The following is a 23,329-nucleotide window of genomic DNA, read 5'->3' as shown; positions in this document are numbered from 1 at the left end:
TGAGAAAGTTCTAGAACTAGACAGAAGTGATGGTGGTACCACACCATGAATGCACTCAATGCCACTGAACTGTACGCTTTACAATGATCAGAGGAGTTTTATAGAGCATCTTTATGAAATGAGTGTGCCATGCTTGACACAATCTCAGCAAGGTCAAAGCTCAAATGGTAATCAAACTGAGGGATGAGGTGGGGCTTGACAGGGCAGGTGCTGTGCCACTTCCTCTGCTAACCAGGTGTGAGGAGTGGTTTCTTTCCCTTTGCCCTGTTGCTCTTTGCTCAAGTCAACAGGGACTGGTCCGGGGCTTGGGTGGGGGTTGGGAAGGGGGGAGCCACACCTACACTTCCGTTATCAGGAGTTATTGCTTCATAAGCATCCATCTCCCAAGCAGTGGCAGATACCAGTTTCAAGCCACATTATGCATGGCAGGAATAATCTGGAGGGGAAAAAAAAAGGCACGGATGCCAAGGAAATACATGTGAACTAAGAATAGCTTTGGCGCTCAGCATGCTGTGCAGAAAGGTAAGGTTGCTTTCCCTGACCCAGCAAGTCTGAGACCTCAGCTCCTTTTAAGAGAAAGAGTAAGTGTTCCAGTCAGTCAGCCAGCAGCCTCCATTATCAGGAGGTATGAAAGGTTGACTAGGAAACCACATCAGCCTTGCAGTATCCAAAAATACAATCAAAGCTTAGCTGGCGTCTCCTGTGATTCCCATGCAAGGGGCCGCATTCTGGCTTCTTCCTGTCTTCATGCTTGTCCTCATTACCTGGCTGAATAGACATGTCTTTGAGGTAGCAACGGCCTACAGAAGGGAGGAAAATTCTCCCCCTGTGGAAATCCCCTTTGGTACAAAAATAAGCACTAGGTTGGTAATTTTCCTTTTTTTTTTAATGTGAGCTAGGTGACTTGGGTGCTAGCTTTTTGCAGAGCACAGAAGCCTGGTGATGCCAGCTCATGAATGCAGCAGAAACCACCAAGCAGATGCCCCCCAAATATAATGTGCTCGAGTCCCCAGATTGTTAGGAATATTGTTTTATTTTGAAGCCTTCTATGAAACCACCCCCGCAGAAGTTTCACTTGGCTTGAGAATATGTCCACCCACACAAAAGCGTTGGCAATTTATTGTGCACCCTGTATGTGTGTGTATGTGTGTGATACATTACATGGCACTCAGAAACCTAGCACCTCTCCCAGGTGGCTACCTGCGGGCTCCTGCCTTCTTCACATCAACTTCCTGCAAACTAGTTCCCCATCTCCAAGGTTAAGAGATTTAAATGCACTTCAAAAGGGTGATGAGATTGTGAACACAGACACTGATGGTCAAACTTCTCCCCTCTCAACAACTGTCTTCTTAGTACAGAGCCCAATGCAATCATACTTCAAAAGCTCTCCAGCTTGAGAAGAGGTTTGGGGAAGCATTCCACTTTCTTTAAGAAAATGGTAGGAGGTAGTGGCGGGAATGTTTTGACTCCTGGGTTGCTTTTGTTCAGGAGGGGTATGGACAATCTAAATTCCTGCTTGGAGGCAGTAAGCAGGATCAAATGAACTCAGGCTCTTCCTTAGGTATAAACTGTTGTTGAAAGTCCCTCCCTCTCCTAAAACCTCAATATTCTGGGTCCCAACAGAAGCACAGATTATTGCAATAGTTGTATAATTTGATTGGTATATCATGGATACTTAGCACGTGAGAAAAACATAAATATCTCTACTTCTCCTTAGGCCACACTTCCAGCAACACCCACCCCCTCTTTGGGACACAACCATAAGTACATTATAGATGAAGCCCTGTGAGAAATAAAATAGTTTTCACAAAGCCTGACATCTAAGTGTTCTCTCCAAGGAAGCTGTGGTGAGCAGACTTCTAAGATGGCCCATGATCTGCTATGTCCTGGTACAACCCTGGCTCTTGAGGGTGGACAGAGTATGTGACTTGCTTTCAGCCAATAAAATACGGCAAAGGTGATGAGATGTCATTGCCATGATTAAGATTCATAATATTAAACTTCCATCCTAGCAGACTGGAGAATAAGACTTCCCTTCTGGCCTTGAAGAAACAAACAGCTACAGTGTGAACTGCCTACAGAGATGGCCATATGGTCAGGGAACCCGGGCAACTTCCAGGACATAAGGGTGGCCTCTAGGCAACAGTCGGCAAAAAGCTGGAGCCCTCAGTCATAAAGCTGCTAGGAAATAAATTCTGCCAACAACATGAACTGAGAAGCAGATTATTCTCCAGTCTAGCCTTCAGATGAGAATGCAGCCCAGCCCACACTCTGATTATAGCTCAGTGAGACTGTGAGCACAGGACCCAGCTAAGCCATGTCTGGACATGTGGCTCATGGAAACTGCATGCGTTTTGTTTTTTTGTTTGGTTGGTTGGTTGGGGTTTTTTGGTTTGTTTTGTTTTGTTTTTTGCTACACCCTTGACACATGGAAGGTCCAGGGCCAGGGATTAAATCCAAGCCACAGCTGTGGCTTAGGTCACAGGTGAGGCAATGTCAGATTCTTTTAACCTTTTGCTGCTGCAAAGACAATGCCAGATCCTTAACCTGCTGTGCCACAGTGGGAATTCCTAAATGTGTATGTTTTAAGCCACTAAAATTGTGATCATTTGTATGCAGCAATATAAAACTAATACAGAGGTCCTTAACTACTTACTTAGAAGTATATGGACTTTCATACAAATCCAATACAGAGGCTTATTAACTCTAACTCAGTACATAAATTCAAGTGTATATTTTTCCAGAACACAGCTAATAGGAAACAATGCTGGAGTTCCCTTGAGGTGCAGCAAATCTGGTGTTGTCACTGCAGAGGTTCAGGTTGATGCTGTGGCGTGGGTTCAGTCCCTAGCCCAGGAATTTCCACAGGCCATGGGCATGGCCAAAAAAAAGAAAAGAAACATACTGCTAGAAAGACATAGCCATCAGGAACAGACCCTGTATGAAAGAGATTTTCTGATAGCAGCCAAAGGTGCTATGGTCAGTCTTGAGCACACAGTGTGTAATCAAAGAACATTTCATGGAGGCATCAAGGGAAAGGAGAGGAAAACAGATCTAAAATTCAAAATAGTAGTGACCACCATTTATTGCAAATCTAGTGTGTGCCAGGTACCACGATACTGACTTTATACATTTCATCTTCACAGTAGGTGTGACAAGCTGATTATTACTTTTTTGGCCATACCTACAGCATGTGGAAGTTTCTGGGCCAGGGATCGAACCCAAGCTGCTACAGTGACAATGCCAGATTTCCAATCACCTTTGTCACCAGTTTTAATAGAAATATGGTAATAAAGGATAAAATGTATGAATAAAGTCTATCCAAAAATAAGGGTTTGACTTACACTTTTGATTATCTGAAGTCCTAAATCAGAGCTGGCCAATAGCTGATCCTGGATTATACTGCTGAGGAGTAGAAAAGCATAGATTTATATCCAACAGTACAGTGATGGATAGTGTAAGACCATAGAGCTGCCAGATTTAGTGAATAAAAATAGAGGATGTCCAGTTAAATTTGAATTTCAGATAAATGAATAGAGTTTTAGTATAAGTATGTCCCAAATATTGTATGGGACACGCTTATACTAAAAAATTATTCACTGTTCATCTAAAATTCAAATTTAGGAGTTCCATGGCAGCCTAACAGTTAAGGATTCAGTGTTGTCACTGCTGTGACTCAGGTTCGATCCCTGGCCCGGGAACTTCTACATGCTGTGGGTGCTGCCAAAAAAATAACAAGACTAAAATTAAGTAAAATTCAAATGTAATTGTATCCTGTTTTTTACCTAGTGCACAAGAGCTCAAATATTCCAGTCTAAGGCCTAAACCATCATTGCAGGAGAATGTTTATAATCCATATTGCTAACGATGACCAGGACAATAACCACAGGTTACATGATGCTTCATCTTTCCCTTTAAGGAGGCAAATATTTATATTTATATATATATATATATATATATTTGCTGTTTAGGGTCACACCTGTGGCATATGAAAGTTCCCAGGCTAGGGGTTGAATTAGAGCTGAAGCTGCCATCCTACACCACAGCCACAGCAACTAGGGATACAAGCTGTGTCTGTGACCTACACCACAGCTCACAGCAATGCCAGGTCTCCAACCCACTGAGTAAGGCCAGGGATCGAAGGGGCATCCTCATGGGTACTAGTCAGGTTTGTTTCCACTGCGTCAGAACAGGAACTCCAAGGAGGCAAAAATATTTTTTGAAAAATGTACATTAAAAAAAACACCTTCCCAATGGTTTGTCAGAAATGCTTTACCTTGTAGCTCTTGAGGGAGCAGGTGACATGTGCCAGGGAAAACTGCTTACAGGGAGTATAACAGTGTCCCTACACAAAGGGAGAGCTGTGACCATGACCATCAGGCCCCTTAAGCAGGTCCTGACAGGTTCACATCATAGGACACCAGCCTCACAAGGGAACCCCTCTGGTTTGAGGAAGTGCTTCTGGTAATACTCAGCACCTAAACTCATTGAATGAGGTTGAAATTCCACAGACAGTGTCACACAGAGTGTCCAGTATACATATGGTTCCGTTAGTTCTCAGGCAAATGCATGGAGACTGAAATTGCAGAATTCAGAAGTCTAGAGTCTACCATTCATATTAACATTTTCCACATCAACACTGTTGAAATTCAGACCATCTTTAAGAAACTAGAAAACAGATCGATGGCCTATAATCCCCTTCCGTTCCTAAACATATTGGGTTTCTGTATCCTGGGCATCTACTAGGTGCACTGCACCACTTAGCAGAGGGCCAGCACTCTGCTAAGTATTTTGCATACATTTCTCACTTAACCCTCCCCACTGCCCTGTGAGGGAGGAAATATTCCCACTGTATGGATGAGAAAACAATTGCTTGAGGATGTTTAATGGTTTGGTCAAGGTTATAGAGCTGGTAAATGCCAGATCCTGAACTCAAACCCAGCTGTGTTTAACCCCAAAAATGATGCTTTTAGCTCCTTAGTTTCCCAAACTTGTCACATCTCTACCCCCTTTCTGACCTTTGCCACAGCCACTGCTGTTTCTTTAAAATAGTTCACTGCAGCACTATTCACAATCGTCAGGACATGGAAACAACCTAAATGTCCATCGACAAATGAATAGATTAAGAAGATGTGGTATACATACACAATGGAATACTAGTCAGCCATAAAAAGAATGAAACAATGCCATTTGCAGCAACGTGGATGCAACTAGAGATTCTCATACTAAGTGAAGTAAGTCAGAAAGAGAAAGACAAATACCACATGATATCACTTACATGTGGAACTTAAAATTGTGGCACAAATGAATGTATCTACCAAACAGAAACAGATTCATAGACATGAAAAACAGACTTGTGGTTGCCAAGGGAGAGAGGGGAGGGAGTGGGATGGACTGGGAGTTTGGGGTTAGTAGATGCAAACTATGACAGTTAGCAAGGATAAGCAATGAGGTCCTGCTATATAGGACAGGGAACTATAGCCAATCTCTTGGGAGAGAACATGATGGAAAATGGTTATGAGAAAAAGAATGAAAATATGTATGACTGGGTCACTATGCTGTACAGCAGAAACCGACACAACACTGCAAGTCAATTATATTTTAATTAAAAATAAATAATTAAAATTTTAAAAAATTAATTGATAAAACCCCACCCAAAAAAATCGGCATTTGCTACTTCCTTAAAACTTGTATTCAAGTTAATGTGGACCTAATATCACTACTCATTTCAGCCTTGTCCGACATCAAAATATCTGGAACGCCATAATTTTGACAAGCTAGTACTGCATGTTTAATAGAAATAAAATTAAACATGTAACTACTGAAATGCAAAATGTTTTGCCCACATGCCGCACCCCAGCCCCCAGTCACTGTGTGTATGTACTATTGGTGGTCAATTTGCCACAGTCTGGGATGCTTGAAACTCTAGAAGGGGCAAAAACAATAATGGCAGGCAGGTGTCCAGAGGAAGAAAGAGAAAGAGCTGATGTAACATGTAGGTGACACACCACAGCGATGGAATATCAGTGATGAAAATTTACATGGAACTAAGAATGTACACGCCTCCCAGTAAGGACTGCACCTAGCAGCAGAAAAACATTACCCTGAGAGCTGGGTGATAAGTGCTGGAATCACAGCTCTGCCCTATGCCTGGGGACTAGACACAGAGCTGTAATAAGAGGAAAACAATAAATAAAATAACCAGAAAATGGGACTCATATATCTTTATCTTTCTGAAGAGATCTGGACTAAATTATACCACCTGATTTAAGATCTGATTGCATGTCTTAAAAAGTAGAAAGACATCATGTAATAATTTGTAATAAAAATGATAATCAGGTGATCATGATAATAGTTAATATTCACTCCACAAATATTTGTTAAGTACCTACTATGTACTAGGCATGGTTCTAGGTGCTGGGGACTCATGGATGAAATGTATTAAAAAAAAAAAACACTGGTCTTCATGAAGCTTCTGCTTTACAGACGGATAAGCTTCTGATGTGCTGATGACTCTCTCCTTGACTCCTCAGAATAGTGGTTCTCAGAGTTAAGTGTGCATCCAGCATATGAAGCCACAAACAAAACAAAAGGACAACCTATGGACTGGGAATAACATTGGCAAATGATGTGACTGATAAAGGCTTAATTTTCAAAGTATACAAACAACTCATACAACTCAAAAACAAAAACAAAAAAACCAGACAACCCAATCAAAAAATGGGCAGAAGAGCTAAATAGACATTTCTCCAAAGACATACAGGTGGCCAATAGGCACATGAAAAGACGCTCAACATCACTAATTATTAGGGAAATGCAAAGCAAAACTACAACGAGGTGCCACCTCACACCAGTCAGAATGGCCATCATTAAAAAGTCTACAGGAGTTCCCACTGTGGCTCAGTGGGTTAAGCATCTGACAGCAGTGGCTTGGGTGGCTGCGGAGGCATGGTTAATCCTTTAATCCCCAAGCCAGCACAGTGGGTTAAAGGATCTGACATTGCTGCAGCTGCAGCGTAGGTCACAGCTGCAGCTCAGATTCAATCCCTGGCCCATGAACTTCATCTGCTGTAGGTGCAGCCATAAAAAAATTAAAAATAAAACGTCTACAAATAACAAATGCTAGAGAGAGTGTGGAGAAAAGGGAACCCTGCTACACTATTGGGGAGAAGATAAATTGGTACAGTCACTATGGAAAACAGTATGGAGGTTCTTCAAAAAAACAAAAATAGAGTTACCAAATGATACAGTAATCTCTAATTCAAAAAGATACATGCACCCCTATGTTCACAGTAGCACTGTTTATAATAGCCAAGACATGAAAACAATCAAAATGTCCATTGACGAATGAATACATAAAGATGTGGTACATATATAAAATAGAATACCACTCAGCCACAAAAAAGAACAAAATAATGCCATTTGCAGCAACATGGATGCAACTAGAGATTATCATACTTAGCGAAGTAAGTCAGACAGAGAAAGACAAATACCATGATATCACTCACACACGGAATTTAAAATATAACCCAAATGAACTCATCTGTGAAACAGAAACAGACTCACAGACATAGAGAAAAGAACTGTGGTTGCCAGCAGAGGGGGGAATGGATTGAGAGTTTGGGATTAGCAAATGTAAACTATTATATACTCGTATCACTGAATCACTTTGCTATACACCAGAAATTAACACAATATTATAAATCAATTATATTTCAATAAAATATATTTTAAAGCATACAAATATACCTAACATTAAGATTAAGAGACACAAACTACTATGTATAAAATAAATAAGCAACAAGGAATATATTGAACAGCATAAGGAAATATAGCCATTATTTTATAACTTTAAATGAAATATAATCTATAAAAATACTGAATAACTCTGTTGTATGCCAGAAACTATTATAATATTGTAAATCAGCTATATTTCAATCAACAACAAAAAAAAAAGAGTAAGGAAAAAAAGTTTAGCATGCATGCATCAAATTCCCTGGAGGGCTTGTTAAAACAGATCCCTAAACCCACTCTCAAAGTTGCTGATTCAGTAAGTCCTGGGGTGGGATCTGAAAATCTGTATTTCTAATAGGTGTCAAGGTGACACTAATTCATGCTGCTGGTTGTGGCCCCCACTTTGGGAACCACTGCCTTTCAACAATTCTATGAAACAGGTACTTTCATTTTCCCCATTGGATAGACAGGGAAACTGAGGCTAAGAGAGGTTAAATCACTTGTTCAAATTAACACAGTAAGTAACAACACCGAGACTGACACCCAGTTCTTTCCGACTACAGCAGCTCTGAGATTTGCCATCGAGATCAACTGTTCAACTGTCTTCGGGAGGGGGAGTCCTGCTGTGCTGATTCAGCAGAGATTGAACAGGTGCACTTCTAGCCAGAACACAGTAAACTCAAAAACAGTGAGTCCTCCATCATGTACACCTGGAGGTGCCAGGTCTGGGAGCTCAAGATGACACACACCAGACATCTCAGGTGAGATCTGGTCTCCAGGTGAAGGCACAACAGCTGCACCCCTCTCCCAGCACCCTGGGCTAACTAATCTGCAGGGCTGGATTGACGTCAGCCACAATGGAAACTGCTCTCCTGCCCTGACCTGTTTAGAGATTAAGAGAGCACAGAACAGGCGGGGCGGGGGCTCGGGGGGTGAGAGGAAGAGAGAGAGAATATCAGAAAAAGTGAATGGAAAAAGCTGCAAGCGAGCCAACCACCTGTAAGAGCACAAGGTCAAAGTAAGCTAACCTCACACTGTTTAGTTGTGAAATGCAAATGAAGAGAAATTAATGTGCAAGGTTCCCAGAATATCTGGAGGGGGGACTGTAGCCACATTTATAAAAATTTTTTCTTCTTCCTTCCTATAAAAGTTATATAATACTGGCTTCATAAGAATCCTTTCACTGCCCCTCTTTGTGAGCTGCCAACTTACTGGAAAGGTATTCAATATAAACATACTGCTTGTCTTTTAGAGAGAAAAGAATCAAGTGGAAGCTTCCAGTAAGAGCTGGAAGATACTGGAAGATTCAGGTTGAGTGAAAGTAAAGTGATAATTAATTCCCAAGAAAGAAGAATGCAATGAGAAAAAGAAACATGTGGGGTGGGTATTTGCAGGATAGAGTGGTTGAAAGCAATCAGTCTACAGCATGGCATCAGTAGCTTCCATTTGTATCTCATGTTGAAATGAAAACAATTCATATACGGAAAAGCAAAGCATAGATTATATTTAAATGAACTTGTCATATATCCATTTTCATACATTTCCAAATAAATATCTGGCAAAAAAATAACTAGAAAACTCATTCCCTCTGGCTTTGTTTATGCTTTCTTGCAGGACTAAGTCTACTGAGCTTGGCTTTCTTCTGGATTATATTTTAGAGTCCACTGGCATGTTTACTGAGTGAAGCTGCCTTGAGAGAAAAACAAGGGTTCTGAAAGCTGAACAAAAGTGGAAATGCATACCTACCTTCACCTTTAAGGGACTTCATCAAAGCAAAATATTCCTAAGCAACCAGCCTTAGGAATAGAACAGTAAACAGCAGTGCAATTCATGAAAGCTGCCCTTTCTACTATCAGAAGATGTCTATGGTTTAGCTTTAAGTATCTCTAGGACACAAAAATCACAAAGATAACACTCCAACTTTGGGATCTAAATCCACAGAGGTCAAAGGTCAAAGAGATGTCAGTGTTGTGATGTCTCAGCATCTCTGAGGTCAAGGAAACTTCAGTGATTCTTACAAGAATGGGGGCACATAGCATGTGAGTCATGTGCAAATAAGCCGCCATTCTACCACCACAGAGGGAAAGGTTTTGTACTTTAAGTTCCCACTTGAGTTTCCGAAGCAAGTTAACAGAATTTCTTTTGGACTGTTAAGGCAATGAAGCAGGTGGGCAATGAAATGTCTCTTCCAATTCCAGTACTTAATTCATTTCAGCCAGTAACTATAGAGAATATGGAAACCTCAAGTGAGCCTCGCAGGTCCTCTCATGCAATCCAACTTTACAGGTGAGGAAAGGTATAGACGGGTGGCATGAACATGCAAAGCCAAGAAGCAGGTTGATCCAGCACCAAGACTCAAACTTGGTTCTGCCCCCAAGACCAAGTTGTATGTCCTTATACCAGTGGTTTTCAAACTGGGTTCCATGGAAACCTTGGGGTTCCAATAATCTCAGCTGCTTCAACTCAGTAGCTTGATTTTTACCTACTTTTTTTTTTTTTTAACAGTCACACCTGTGGCATATGGAAGTTCCCATCGAGAGGTCGAATTGGAGCTGCAGCTGTGCCCTACGCCACAGCCACGGCAACACCAGATCCAAGCTGAATCTGTGACCTACACTGCAGATCATGGCAACACCAGATCCTTAATCCACTGGTCGAGTCCCAGGACTGAACCCCCATTCTCACAGAGGCACCAGGTCCTTAAACCACTGAGCCACAGTGGAAACGCCTTACCTTCTTTTTTATATTAAGAGTCTTTCATAAGATTTCACTGGGAAAAAGGCGCTCCAAAGCTGAATAAAACCTGGGCACTACTTCACCACCCCCACTGCCATCTCCTAGAAAACAAATTTGCTAGTTCCCTCCTTACCAAGTCTAGCTGCCTGACATTGTTTACTGAAAGGATGGTGATAAACTGGGATTGATCCTTCTCAGCATCTCCAATTCTCCTTTCACTGCCCTTCACCCCAGCTCCTATGTCTTTCAACTGGCTCTACACACCCTGCCCCCAAACAATTATCTAAGACACAATATACCCAAGTGTGGAGTGTGTGCACCTGTTACCATCAGGGGATATTTAGCCAGTGTGTGCATGTGGCATTAAATAACCCTGAATCACATGGTACGAGACATCTTCGCTTTTTCCAATTTTTTCAACTACATCAAGATTATACCAAGAGAGTTTCAGTTTAGTGCTATTCTATCCTTAATAACTCCCCACTGCTTGCTAACCTTTTTCTAAGAAAGAGCTCTATTTCCATATTTGTAATAAGAATACTTGCCTCATAGGATGGTATGAGGCTCAAATGAGCTATTGTATGAAAAACACTGAGTTCAGTGCCTGGCATAGAAAATAGTCACTGTGGGCTGACAGGATCTTACTTTGTGCCTGTCCCTGAATAAGGCTCAGAGAAGCAGGCTTGACTAGTCCCGTGCCCTCAAAGGGCATCGGCTTAAGCTGTAGTCACTTAATACATGCTACAACCAAACCCCCTCCTCTGCTGGGGCAATACTTAAGCATGTGTCTACCCAAGAACTTCTGATCATTCTTCAAGTGCTTTTCTTTACAATTCCATGTCTACATAAGACAGCTCCTTGAGGGCAGGAACCACATCTCTTTCATTTCTTACATGGCAGGCATTCAATACACTGGCTGGATAAATTACTCTATTGACACATAGCACCATTCATGATGATTACACATTCTCAATCACTGCAGGCATAAGTCTGGGGTTAGTGGATGCAAACTACTGCATCTGGAGTGGATAAGCAACGATATCCTGCTGTATAGCACAGGGAACTGTATCCAGTCACTTGTGATGGAATATGATGGAGGATAATGTGAGAAAAAGAATGTCTATATGTATGTATGACTGGGTCACTTTTCTGTACAGCAGAAATTTGACAGAACTTTGTAAATCAACTATAATTTTAAAAAATTAAAAATAAAGACTCCAATATAGCACAACACTGTAAATCAACTATATTCAATATAAATTAAGTACATAAAAATAGAAATCCCAAACAAGCACAAGAAAAAAAAAAAAAAAACTGCAACATATTGCTTGGCAAAAGTCAGGGCTTAGGCTTCTTGAGGGCCACTTGTCCTGAGCTTTGAAGCCAAAAAGGCCCTCAAATTCAGACATCTGACACCATCTCAAAAGGCCATGAATCTCACTATATCGTAAGGCTTACACATGCTGATTTCCTAAATGAAAACATTTAAAAAATATCACCAACTTGCATAATTCGGTTGGGCCTTTATTTTTCATTTCCAATATACTGGGAAACTAAAAAGAATGAAAGTGGCCTAGGTCTCCCTCAACCTCTAGCATATATCGCAATAAACAAGAGTCTTGGATGTTCAATGTCATTGGACTGGAACTCAGTGTGGTGGGGTGTTTTTGGTTCAGTTTTGTTTGTTTTTTGTCTTTTTAGGGCTGCACCCACAGCTCATGGCAAGACTGGATCCTTAACCCACTGAGTGAGGCCAGGGATCAAAGCCACAACCTCATGGTTCCTAGTCAGATTCGTTTCCGCTGCGCCATGATGGGAATTCTCAATGTGTTTATATACGAAGTATGAAAATTAAGTTCTCCCAAGACCAAATTAAGCAGCCAGGTTGACTGGGGAAAAGCTATTTTGCTGGTGTTAAACTATTTAGATCCTTAAACCTGTTTAAGGCTTTATCTTAATTTCCTCGTTAAAATAAACGTAGAGGGAGTTCCTGGTGGTCTGGTGGTTAGGACTCAGCACTTTCACTGCTGCAGCCCGGGGTTCAATCCCTGCTCTGGGAACTGAGACCCCACATCAAGCTGCTGCATGCTACAGCCAATAATAATAATAATAATAATAATAATAATAATAATAAATAAAAGTAGAGATTAATACTGTTGAAATGATAATAGGTTATATTCTTCTGGGAAACACAAAAACTATACCTGTGACCTTAAGATCATTTAGAACCTTGGACACTCACAGCAAAACCTGGCTATAAGGAGACTTCTCTTATAATGTATACCCTTGAGAGAGTTCCCATTGTGGCTCAGTGGAAACAAATCTGACTGGCATCCATGAGGACACGGGTTCAATCCCTGGCCCTGCTCAGTGGGTTAAGGATCTGGCATTGATGTGAACTGTGGTTTAGGTCACAGACATGGCTCGGATCTGGCTTTGCTGTGGCTGCGTAGGCCGGCAGCAGCAGGTCCAATTCAACCCCTAGCCTGGGAACCTCCATATGCTGTGGGTACAGCTCTAAAAAGACAAAATAATAATAATAATAATAATAATAATAATGTATACCCTTGAGGAAAACTGCAGATCTGTTTGTCCACAGGGATCTAAGCTGTCTGAGGGTTTTGAAATGACAGAGAAATGGTCAAGCGAGAATATAATGTGAAGCAAGAAAAGCAAGATACAAAGCATTATATGCAGATGACCTCAATATTATAAAGGGGAAAAAATATTAAAAATGTTTTGGTGAATGCTTGGGGGCAGGGGCATTGTGGAACTGTTTTGTGCACTTCAGTACTTTTGCATATTGTCCAAATGTTCAACAAGGAGCCAGATCTAACGACGTAAAATAGACGGAAAACACAGATTAAAAGGAAGAGTAATTTGAGCTTAACGCTCCAGAGGATAGAGTTTTCTCTGATCTCAGCTTCTTGGCTGCTGTATTTTAGGCAATCGGGAACCTGTAAAGATAGTGAAATGCCAGCCAGGGGGCTTACCTAGTTTAAAAAAAAAAAAAAAAAATTCATTGGCAGTCAGTCCCCTCAGGGCAGACACCGTTAGCAGCAGTTCTGAAAACAGTTTGTTCCAAATTAACCTTTTGATGAGACTCTCCAGCTGGCCCAGAGGTGAGAGGCCCAACCCTGGGCAGGAGAGTCAGAAATGGAGCAGGGGGACTGTGACTTCTTCAACCTAGACACGAATGGCCTGTCTGGCTTTGGTAGCAGAGTGCTTGACCCCTTACTGGCTCAGGAGAAACATCCTGGGATTTGGACAGCGAATTTGGACCAGGACGTGGGGACCTGGTTTCTTTCAACTCTGAGATGCTCAGGTGTCACTGGGCTTGGGGAGCTTTAAACGTTGTCCCCAAGGAAGGAGTCCCCACCGCTCAGTGCCGTGGGGCAGTCACAACACCATCCTATGCCCCCACTCCCCTCCCCGCCCTTCCAGGCCTTTCTTTCTTTAAAGCTGCCCATCCTCCTCTAGACATGAATAGTGTCCCCTCCCAAATTCATGTCCCCTGGGAACCTTAGAATGTGACCTTAATTGGAAATAGAGTGCTTGAAGATGTGCTTAAGGTAAAGATTGAGAGGAGATCATTCTAAATTAGGGTGGGCCCTGGATCCGAGGAGAGTGTCCTTATTAGAAATGGAAATAGGACACACAGAGAGACACAGGCCCTGTGCAGACGGAGGCAGAGACCAGAGGGATGTGGCCACAAGCCAAAGGACACCCAGAGCCACCAGAAGCGGGAAGAGGCCAGGAAGGACCCTCCCACGGAAGCCTTCAGAGGGAGCCTGGCCCTGCTGATGCCTTGATGCCAACCTCAAATCTCTAAAACTCCAAGAGAATAAATTTCTATGGCATTGAGCCACTCAGTTTGTGGAATTTTATTGCAGCAGCCCCAGGAAACAAACACACCGACCAAGTACTCCAGCCTGGCGCTGTGAAGCCAGCTCCTACCCATCACCCTCTCTTTCTGACCTTCCCTCTCTCTTCTTCTCTTCACTCCAAATGGCGCAAATGGCGGCCCCCACGTGGTTCTAAGGGGGCCTGCCACTTCCTGGTTGTGTGACACTGGATATATATCACATAAAATTCCTAGTGCATCAGACTTCCCATCTGAAAACTGAGAAGAATAATGTGCCAGCTGTATCCTGTGTGGGGAGACTCAAAGAAGTAATCCATGCAAAGCATTTATTTATTTAATTTTATGGCTGCACCTGTGGCATATGCAAGTTTCCAGACCTACACCGCAGCTACGGCAACACCAGATCCTTTAACCCATTGCCCCACAGTGGGAACTCCCATGCAAAGCATCTAGCACAGCACCTAACACTCAGGAAATGCTCAACTGATTTCATCTGTCATAACCGGTAATACCTTTACTCAGCTGCTTATGCCCCTCTGTTGGCACTTTCTCCTACACTGATCTGCACAGCCTTGGACAAAAGTGGAGCTAAGAGAATAATGAAGGATTCTGCAGTTCCTGGAACCAGGCAGGAAAATTAGCGGCTGCTAAATAATAAATTTCAAAAATGGCACCACTTTACAGTTTGCGAGCTGCTTCCACTTTGCGATGTGTTTGAGCCTCAAGATAACTTCACAAAGTAGATGTTATTATCCCCATTACATAGATGCAAAAACAAAGCTAAGAGAGTTCAATTCCGATTATTGTCCATTGAGCCCTTACAAGACCCCTGATTGGTCCCTTCTGTGCCTGCCTGTCTCAGTGCCCGGTGGTAATAAGTGCCGGACAATACTTGGATGAATATGACAAGTGATGAATTTTCGCACACATAAGCTAAATACAGTGTGAACGTCAGGATCTGAAAGCATAGGAGGCTGTGGGTCAGCAGAGCATCTCAGAAAGATGAGGCCAATAAAAGATACATTTGCGTATCCAAGATCAGTCACAGTGAAGGTTTGCAACACCAAACGTCAGTGGGAGGTACAAGGGCACCCCAATCCATTACTATACCAGCAACAGTCTGTGTCTGCAGTGGCTTTTTTTCCTAAGTACAACTCAAGATTCAAGATCTGATAAGCCCCAGTGCACGTCAAAGATAGCAGGGCAGAGCATTTCCAGCCGAAATGACCAGGCACTCACCACTGTAACAGATCTTCAGCTGTGTTCTCATACACACCAGACAGTGGGGGAACCAGTGCCAAGGAATACATGTGGCCTCTGCCACCAGACTGATCACTGACTAAACCTATTCTGGCAAAACTGCATATCTGTGTTTTTTCCATGGATCCTGACAAGGTTAGAAGCTTTGCCATGAGAGAAAGCCTAAGAAAAAGTTCCTCTTTTTTCAAGACCTGATTCAAATAGTTCTTTCACCTGGAAGCCTCTTTAAGACTTGAGGAAGATTTGGGGTTCCCTTGTGGCTCAACAGGTTAAGGATCTGGCATAGTCAATGCTGTGGCTCTGGTTACAGCTGTGGTGTGGGTTCGATCCCTGGCCAGAGCACAGCCAAAAAAAAAAAAAGACTTTTGAGGCACATTTAAATCCTCTCACCTGCACACCCAGAACACCCTCCCTCCACCTCCCCCGTACCCGGAATTATCAAAAGCTTCTCTACCATTAAACAGACTTTGAGGAAATGACCAACTTCTCATTCGGCCAACTGCAAGATTAGCAAATAATTCTACTTTCATTTCTTGCTTTTTTCCCAATCCAACGCATTCTCATATGGCCAACATCAGTGGTCCTCCAACTAAGATAAATAAAGCCTTGAAAATGCTCAAGTGAATTCCTGGGGGTCTATACACACCACACAAGAATTTCTTAATTTTGAGTTTTCAATTCGAAGCTAATTTGTAAAAATGGCACATGATGTGTACACCCGCTGGATCATCTGGATGCCCACCTGGTAAACCAGTCCTACCCGGCAATTTCAGTGCTTGTAATTTATGAGTCTTTTGGTGCCAAGCCGTTCCGCTTTAATTATCACAGGCTAATGAGAATCGGACTGAGGCAGACTTAATACCTAGATAACTGATTTCTCCTCAAGGCCAAATCCAATATTCTTCCTTCCTCAGAGGACAAGAGAACTCAGGCACCAAGGCGCACACCTGAGGCTCACCAAGACAAAACGACTAAACAGGAGTAAGGCAGAGCTCCATCAGGTTTCTAATGAACAACCGTCCACCCTGATGTTATCCACTGGAATACACTGGCTTTGCAAAGCAGTCTGCATTTAATTTTTGCAAATTTGCATCATCTTCATCATTGTTTAACATCTATAAGCATAAGCCATTTACACTTAGGTTTGTGCAGTGGGTTGGTGGGGGCATTAGGAGGGGTCCTCCATACGGGCACTACTGATATTTTGGGCCAGGTAATTTTTTTTCTTCTTACAGCCATACCCAGGGCATATGGAAGCTCCCAGGCTAGAGGTCAAATCAGAGCTGAAGCTGCTGGCCTACACCATAGCCACAGCAACGGCAGACTGAGCCACATCTGTGACCTATGCCACAGCCTGTGGCAACACCAGATCCTTAATCCACTGAGAAAGGCCAGGGATCAAGCCCACATCCTCATGGAGACAATGTCAGGACCTTAACACACTAAGCCACAACGGAAACTCCTGGCCAGACAATTCTTTGTTGTGGGGACTGTCCTGTGCATTATAGGGTGTTGATTCACATCCTGGTCCCTCCACACTGGATGCTAGTGGTACCCAATCCATCCCGCAGTCATGACAACTAAAAATGTTCCCAGGTATTCCAAGTGACCTCTGGGAGGGGGCAAAACCACCCCCTGGTTAAGAACTAGGCTTCTGTCAACAGACATTTAAATAACATTCAAATAATTAAGTCTAGGAGTTTCCATCGTGGCTCAGTGGAAAGGAATCTGACTAGTATCCATGTGGATGCAGGTTCCATCCCTGGCCTCACTGAGTGGGTTAAGGATCTGTGATTCCGAGAGCTGTGGTATAGGCCAGTGGCTACAGCTCCGATTTGACCCCTGGCCTGGGAATGCGGACCTAAAAAAAAAGACAAATAAAATAATTAAGTCTAGAGGTTCCCTAGCGGTTAAGGATCTGGCACTGTCACTGCTGTGGCTCAGATCACTGTCATGGTGCAGGTTTGATCCCTGGCCTGGAAACTTCCACATGCTGCTGGTGCGGACCAAAAAAAAATTAAGTCTATATAACATATCTAAAAGTCTTTTTCCTTTATAAAAGGAATATTCCTAAGTTTGAGAAACCCCAACCGACAGCATACCCACACCCAAAAATGGATGTATCTGTAGATAGATCAGAATGTAATCAACACTCTGAATCCTTACTGGATCTGGCCTCTCTGTGTTCTGTTTTCTTCTCAGCACCAGAGGATGAAAACGGGCAACTCACAGTCAGATTCAGCCCATAAAAAGTGTCTATAATTAGTTTTCAAACTTTGAAAGTTAGGAGAAATCATGAAAAATCTGAATATCCGGTTTCTCTTGAAAAACAAACAAAAGACCCAGTAATTTTGAGCCCACATTCCCACATGGAAACCCCAGCTAGAATCTAGTAGCAGTGTCTCCACTTCCCAACTGGCCCCATCTCCCCCCCCATCCTCTTCCTTCTTATATTACATCCAGTGGATGGCAACTCCATCAGGGATGGATTTCTGAATGGAAGAGGCGGCTGACAATTGACCTGAAATACCCAGAAACCAGGCTATTGTTACTTGGACTGTATGTTTATTTCGGGGGACACTGCCCCCATTCATCATAATGGCATCTTTGGCATCTCTAAGCATTTGAGTTTGCAAACCTAAGCCCTACATGGTGCCCTGTAAGCATCCTAAAACACGCCTCTCATCATGCTAGCTTCCTGCTCATGAAATTTTACCAGCTCCCACTCTCCACCAAACTATGTTTTCAAAGCTCTTGATGATATGCCCCAGTGATATGGTCACACACTGCACTACAAACCTCAAACTTCCTTGCCCTCTCATCTACTTATTCACCCTGTTACCTACCTACTGTCTCCTAACCAACCTTCAATACCCATTTCAAATATTGTACCTTATAAACCTTATCTGGTCCTTCAAACCAGGTATGATCTTGTCCCTGTTTTGAATGATTTCTGTGTTTTATCTGTAGCTTGTTGGTGAACAAGTCCCAGAGCCCCAAGGAATAAGCAGAAGCATCTTCAGCTTTAAATACAGTGTGATAGAAGGTAAGTCCTTAAGTAGGCATGTACTAGGCTATTGCTACAGTAATGACTATACTAACAAATAGTCAAAAATATTCTAGATGACTTTTAATAATAAAATGGTTAATTAAACTATGGAACACCCATATTATGGCTGTCATTAGTGTTGCTCACTGATTTCACATTCATTTGTCACATAAGACTGTACCTCTCCATATCCTTTAAAGTAAGGCATGGCCATGTGACCTGCTCTGACCAATGAAGCAGAAGCAGAAGTGACATGTGTCACATCCACATGGGAGCCTTTGAGAGCCAGCGTGGCAGTCTCTTTTTACATCCCCTTTTTCTGCCTTGGTGATGGTAAAGTTGAAACCTCTGTCAGCCTACACTCAATGAGTAATGCTGTTTAACAGAGCTCCCTGGTGGCCTGCACTGAACACGTAACATGAAATAAAGATAAACTTTTGTTGTGTTAAGCTGCTGAAATTTAAGGGTTATTTGTCACTACAGCATATCCTAGCCCATGCTGACTGGTACATATGCTACAGAATACAATGCAAGCACTCTACAAGATGAGACTAACAACTATACAAAATATGCACCTAACAACAAAGCCCAAAAAAACATGAACTAAAAATTCACATAACTGGGAGAAATAAACAATTTAATAATAATAGTTGGAGACGTTAACACTCTACTCTTAGCAAATGATAGAAGAATTAGAAAAAATCAAGGATGATCTGAAAAAGAAACTCATACATATTCAGTGAAAAAAATTACAGAATAATATGTAAGTAAAGGTATAAAATATATATTTATATACAAGTTAAACAATGACATGTATTTCCCACAAGCACATATATGTATATGTAAATACAAAGAAAACAATCTAGAAGGATACACAGCAAACTGATCATACTACTTAGCATACTGGGGAGCAAGAACAGGCCCCAGAAATGAAGGGATGTTTAAGAGCATTTTAGAGCTATCGGTAACACTCTATTTTTTTTCACTAAGATAATGAACTATGCGCTATATGAATAATTTTTTAAGAACATAAATGAAGGGAAAATAAAGTAGGTCTATGATGGTGGCTTTGACTGGAATAAAGGAAGACTAGGAAACCATTGCCTAGATTAAAAATAAGAGAGATGAATAATAGTAATTCTTAATACCATTTCTTTCTTCTTTTTTTTTTTTTAGGACCACATTTGTGGCATATGAAGTTCCCAGGCTAGGGGCTGAATCGAGCTATAGCTGCTGGCCTACGCCACAGCCACAGTGATGCCAGATCTGAGCCACATCTGCGACCTACACAGCTCATGGCAACACTGAATCCTTAACCCACTAAGCGAGGCCAGGGATCAAACCCGCATCCTCACTACTAGTCAGACTCATTACCGCTGAGCCACAACGGAACTTCCAATTAATACCATTTCTTGAACACTTACTATGTCAGGCACTAAACCAGAAACTTTGGATGCATTAACTTGAAACCTCACAAGAGCCCTGTAAGAGGTTTAGTTATGATTTCTGATTTTTAAATAAAGCCATGGAGACTTGAGGAGGTGAAGGGGCTTTCCTAAGATTACATTCTGTAACGCAGCCCCTTAATTCCTATAAATAAACACAAGCCTTGGGCTGGGGATGGCAGGTTCCCAGGGTGGCTGCTCACACCACAGAACAGGGAGAGGGGAGGAAGAATTTGAGATAAAACAGCAGAATTTCTGAACTGGGGACCCACCTGGCTTTACCCCACAAACAGCAAGCTCCGGGGGGGCAGCAAACAAGCTGTGGGAAATCTGTGGCCTTGCTGTGGGGGGAAAACCCTCCTCATTCTAAACTTTAGTTATTTGGGCACTGTTCTTATTCCTCTGTTGGTGTTTGATTTATCATTAGGGGCAGTAAGAGTGTAGTGGTCCAGCTCAGAGACCTTGGTGCCGGGTGTGAGTCCTGGCTGCTATTTACTCACTGTCTGACTCTGACATTTGATTTAACCTCTCTACGCCTCAGTTTCCTACTCTGTAACATGAGGGTAATAATAAAATCTATCTCAAATGGTTATTATAATAATCAGACGACCCAATATATGTAAAATCCTCAGAACAGCCTGGGGCACATTAAATACTTCATAAGTGCTGGATGCTGCTGTTATTCTTAATTCCACAAATGCCGACTGGGGTGTCTAGCATATGACATGTGTTCAAGTAAATATTAAGCAGGTGGAATAAGACCACACAGTGAGACCTTGTCACAAAGAGGCTTTTTAGAGACACTTCTAATCAAGGTGGTTAACACACAGGCTTTGGAGCCAGGCTGACTTAGACTCAGTCACTAACAGGCTGTGTGACTCTAGGTAGATTGCTTCCCCTCTCTGAGCCTCAACTACTTCATCTATAAAACAGATGTTGACAGTACCCCCTTCAGAACTGCCAGGAGAATTAAATGCAATTAATATAAAGCTCTTAGCACCATTGCCCAGCATGTAATAAATATTAATGCTCATTAAAGAACAGTAATCACCAACAGCAACTAAGTCATTGCATTGGGCTCACTTTGTCCTACTCCTTCTCCCACCACAAATAATGTTATAAAGGCATCCACAAAACGATGCACAGCTAGTAAAGTGGTTTGAACATTTCAAAACAACAGGAAGTGATCGGTAAACAGTAGATGCTCTTCTTAACATATATAAATGCAAATCCCTCAAGAGCTTAGCAAATGTATGTTTGTGTGACAGCTATTTATGGAGGCTGCATGATTTTCTTTGCCTCGAATTTGATGCACTAAATGTAAACAAAGTATGATGAAGACGCTAATAGAAGCAGTCCCCAGACAGAAGCCAGGACTCCTTCCCAAGCTCTCTGGAAGCTTAGCTCCTCTGCAGGCATGATGATATGGTATATTTAGGCTGCTAATCACACCCAGAAATGTTCCCACCTATCTGAAGACAGGGCAAACCCAGGGAGGCTCAAATTAGCAACATCCAACAAAAAACTCATCAGCCAATCTAACGCAAATGCTTTAACTTCTTCTCAGAGAAATTCTGCGAGAATTTCTCCCTCACAGGCTAAAAATTCATGGCTCAAGATCACCTACCATGACAATGTAATGAGCTCATTGGTCAGAGTCCATGCAACTGAAGGAGTATATATCAATCCACTTGGGATAAAGGAAAGCACAGTTTGGTAGCTCCTATTGTGTCTCAGCAGCCGACTAGCATCCATGAGGATGCGGGTTTGATCCCTGGCCTCCCTCAGTGGGTTGGGGATCCGGTGTTGCCTGAGCTGCAGTGTAGGTCACAGACTCGGCTCAGATCTCGAGTTGCCGTGGCTGTGGTGTACCTCCATATGCCTCAGGTGCGGGCTTAAAAAGCAAAAAAATAAAAAATAAAAAAAAAGAAAGCACAGTTTGCACCTTTTAGTGGAGTTTCCCATTTACAGACAATCTGGGTAAATTATATGGGGAGGGGTGACCAACAGTCACAAATGAGGCACTTGGAGATCTTACATGAGTCTGACTTCACAGAAGATACTTCTAAAGACCCAAAACCAACAGAGTTGATAGATTTGATGACTAATGTGCCAGACCAGTGCCTTATAGACAAAGAACTACTATTTCAGAAGAATGGAAACACATCTAAACCACATTAAACACAAATATTAGAGCTACCCAACCCAAAGTACAAAATATCTATCTCACCTGGGGATGCCTTCATCCACTGTTATTAAGCTCCTACCATGTCCAAAACACATACAGCATGGAGCTTACAATTTTGTGGAGAATGAAAGGGAAAAAAATGAAGATAGGCAAATAAAATACAGTTCAACTTCATTATTCGTGGATTTCCTATTGCAGAAATCCTACTTATTAAAATGTGTTTATAACCCCCAAATCGATACTCACAGCATTTTTACAGTCAATTGGGAACATACACAGAGCAGTGAAAGGTCTGTGTTGCCCACTGTATGGTGCCAGTTGACACTGAACAAAGGGACACCCTGGCCTCTTGTTTTAGCTCTGGTTCTACAAATAAGTGTCCTTCTCATGGTCTATTTAGAGCCACTTTTTTGTGCCTTTTTGAAATATATATATTTTAAACATACAAATATATAAAATATTCTTTATGTATAAGTATATTTTATATAAATACATAAAAGATATACAAATATTATATATATGTGTATATATTTTTTTTCAATAGCACCAAAGCATGGTTTTGAAGTGCTATCTAGAGTTCCTAAGCAAGAAAGCTGGGAAACGTGACTCATGAAGTATTTTCATGGAGAAAATACGTGTGTTAGATAAGGTTCATTCAGGCATGAGTTATAGTAGTGTTGGTCGTGATACTAAATAAAGTATCTTTAAACGGAAAGACACATAAAACAAGGTTATGCGTGGATCAGTTGGCAAAATCATGACTGGAGGCTTTCAGGAACCTAACCCTGGGGCGATGGTTCAGCTTTTTTTAATTCGGTGATAACTTTATAGAACAAAACTACAATGAATAACGAGAATCGACTCATTCAAATCTGTAAGCACAATGTAGAAAACAACTGAGCTGACATAGGACTAAACAGGAGAGCTTTACTTTAGATGACTATCGTATGTAGTATATACAGTATTCTTTCTTTTGTATAAAAAAGGGGGTAATATTAATTAATGTATTTATCATATACACACACATATGTATGTATATGTACACATATATA

At 41.9% G+C, this 23,329-nt stretch overlaps 1 protein-coding gene across 4 annotated transcripts in view; it reads right to left on the bottom strand.

Annotated features, from left to right (window-relative positions):
- Positions 1-23,329, bottom strand: part of KSR2 (kinase suppressor of ras 2) — a 414,659-nt gene that overhangs the window by 364,774 nt on the left and 26,556 nt on the right. The gene's annotated exons all lie outside the window — the stretch shown is intronic.

The sequence above is a fragment of the Sus scrofa genome, chromosome 14, assembly GCF_000003025.6.
Source record: "Sus scrofa isolate TJ Tabasco breed Duroc chromosome 14, Sscrofa11.1, whole genome shotgun sequence".
NCBI classification, from domain to species: domain Eukaryota; kingdom Metazoa; phylum Chordata; class Mammalia; order Artiodactyla; family Suidae; genus Sus; species Sus scrofa.
This window is presented reverse-complemented; position numbering and strand designations above follow the sequence as displayed.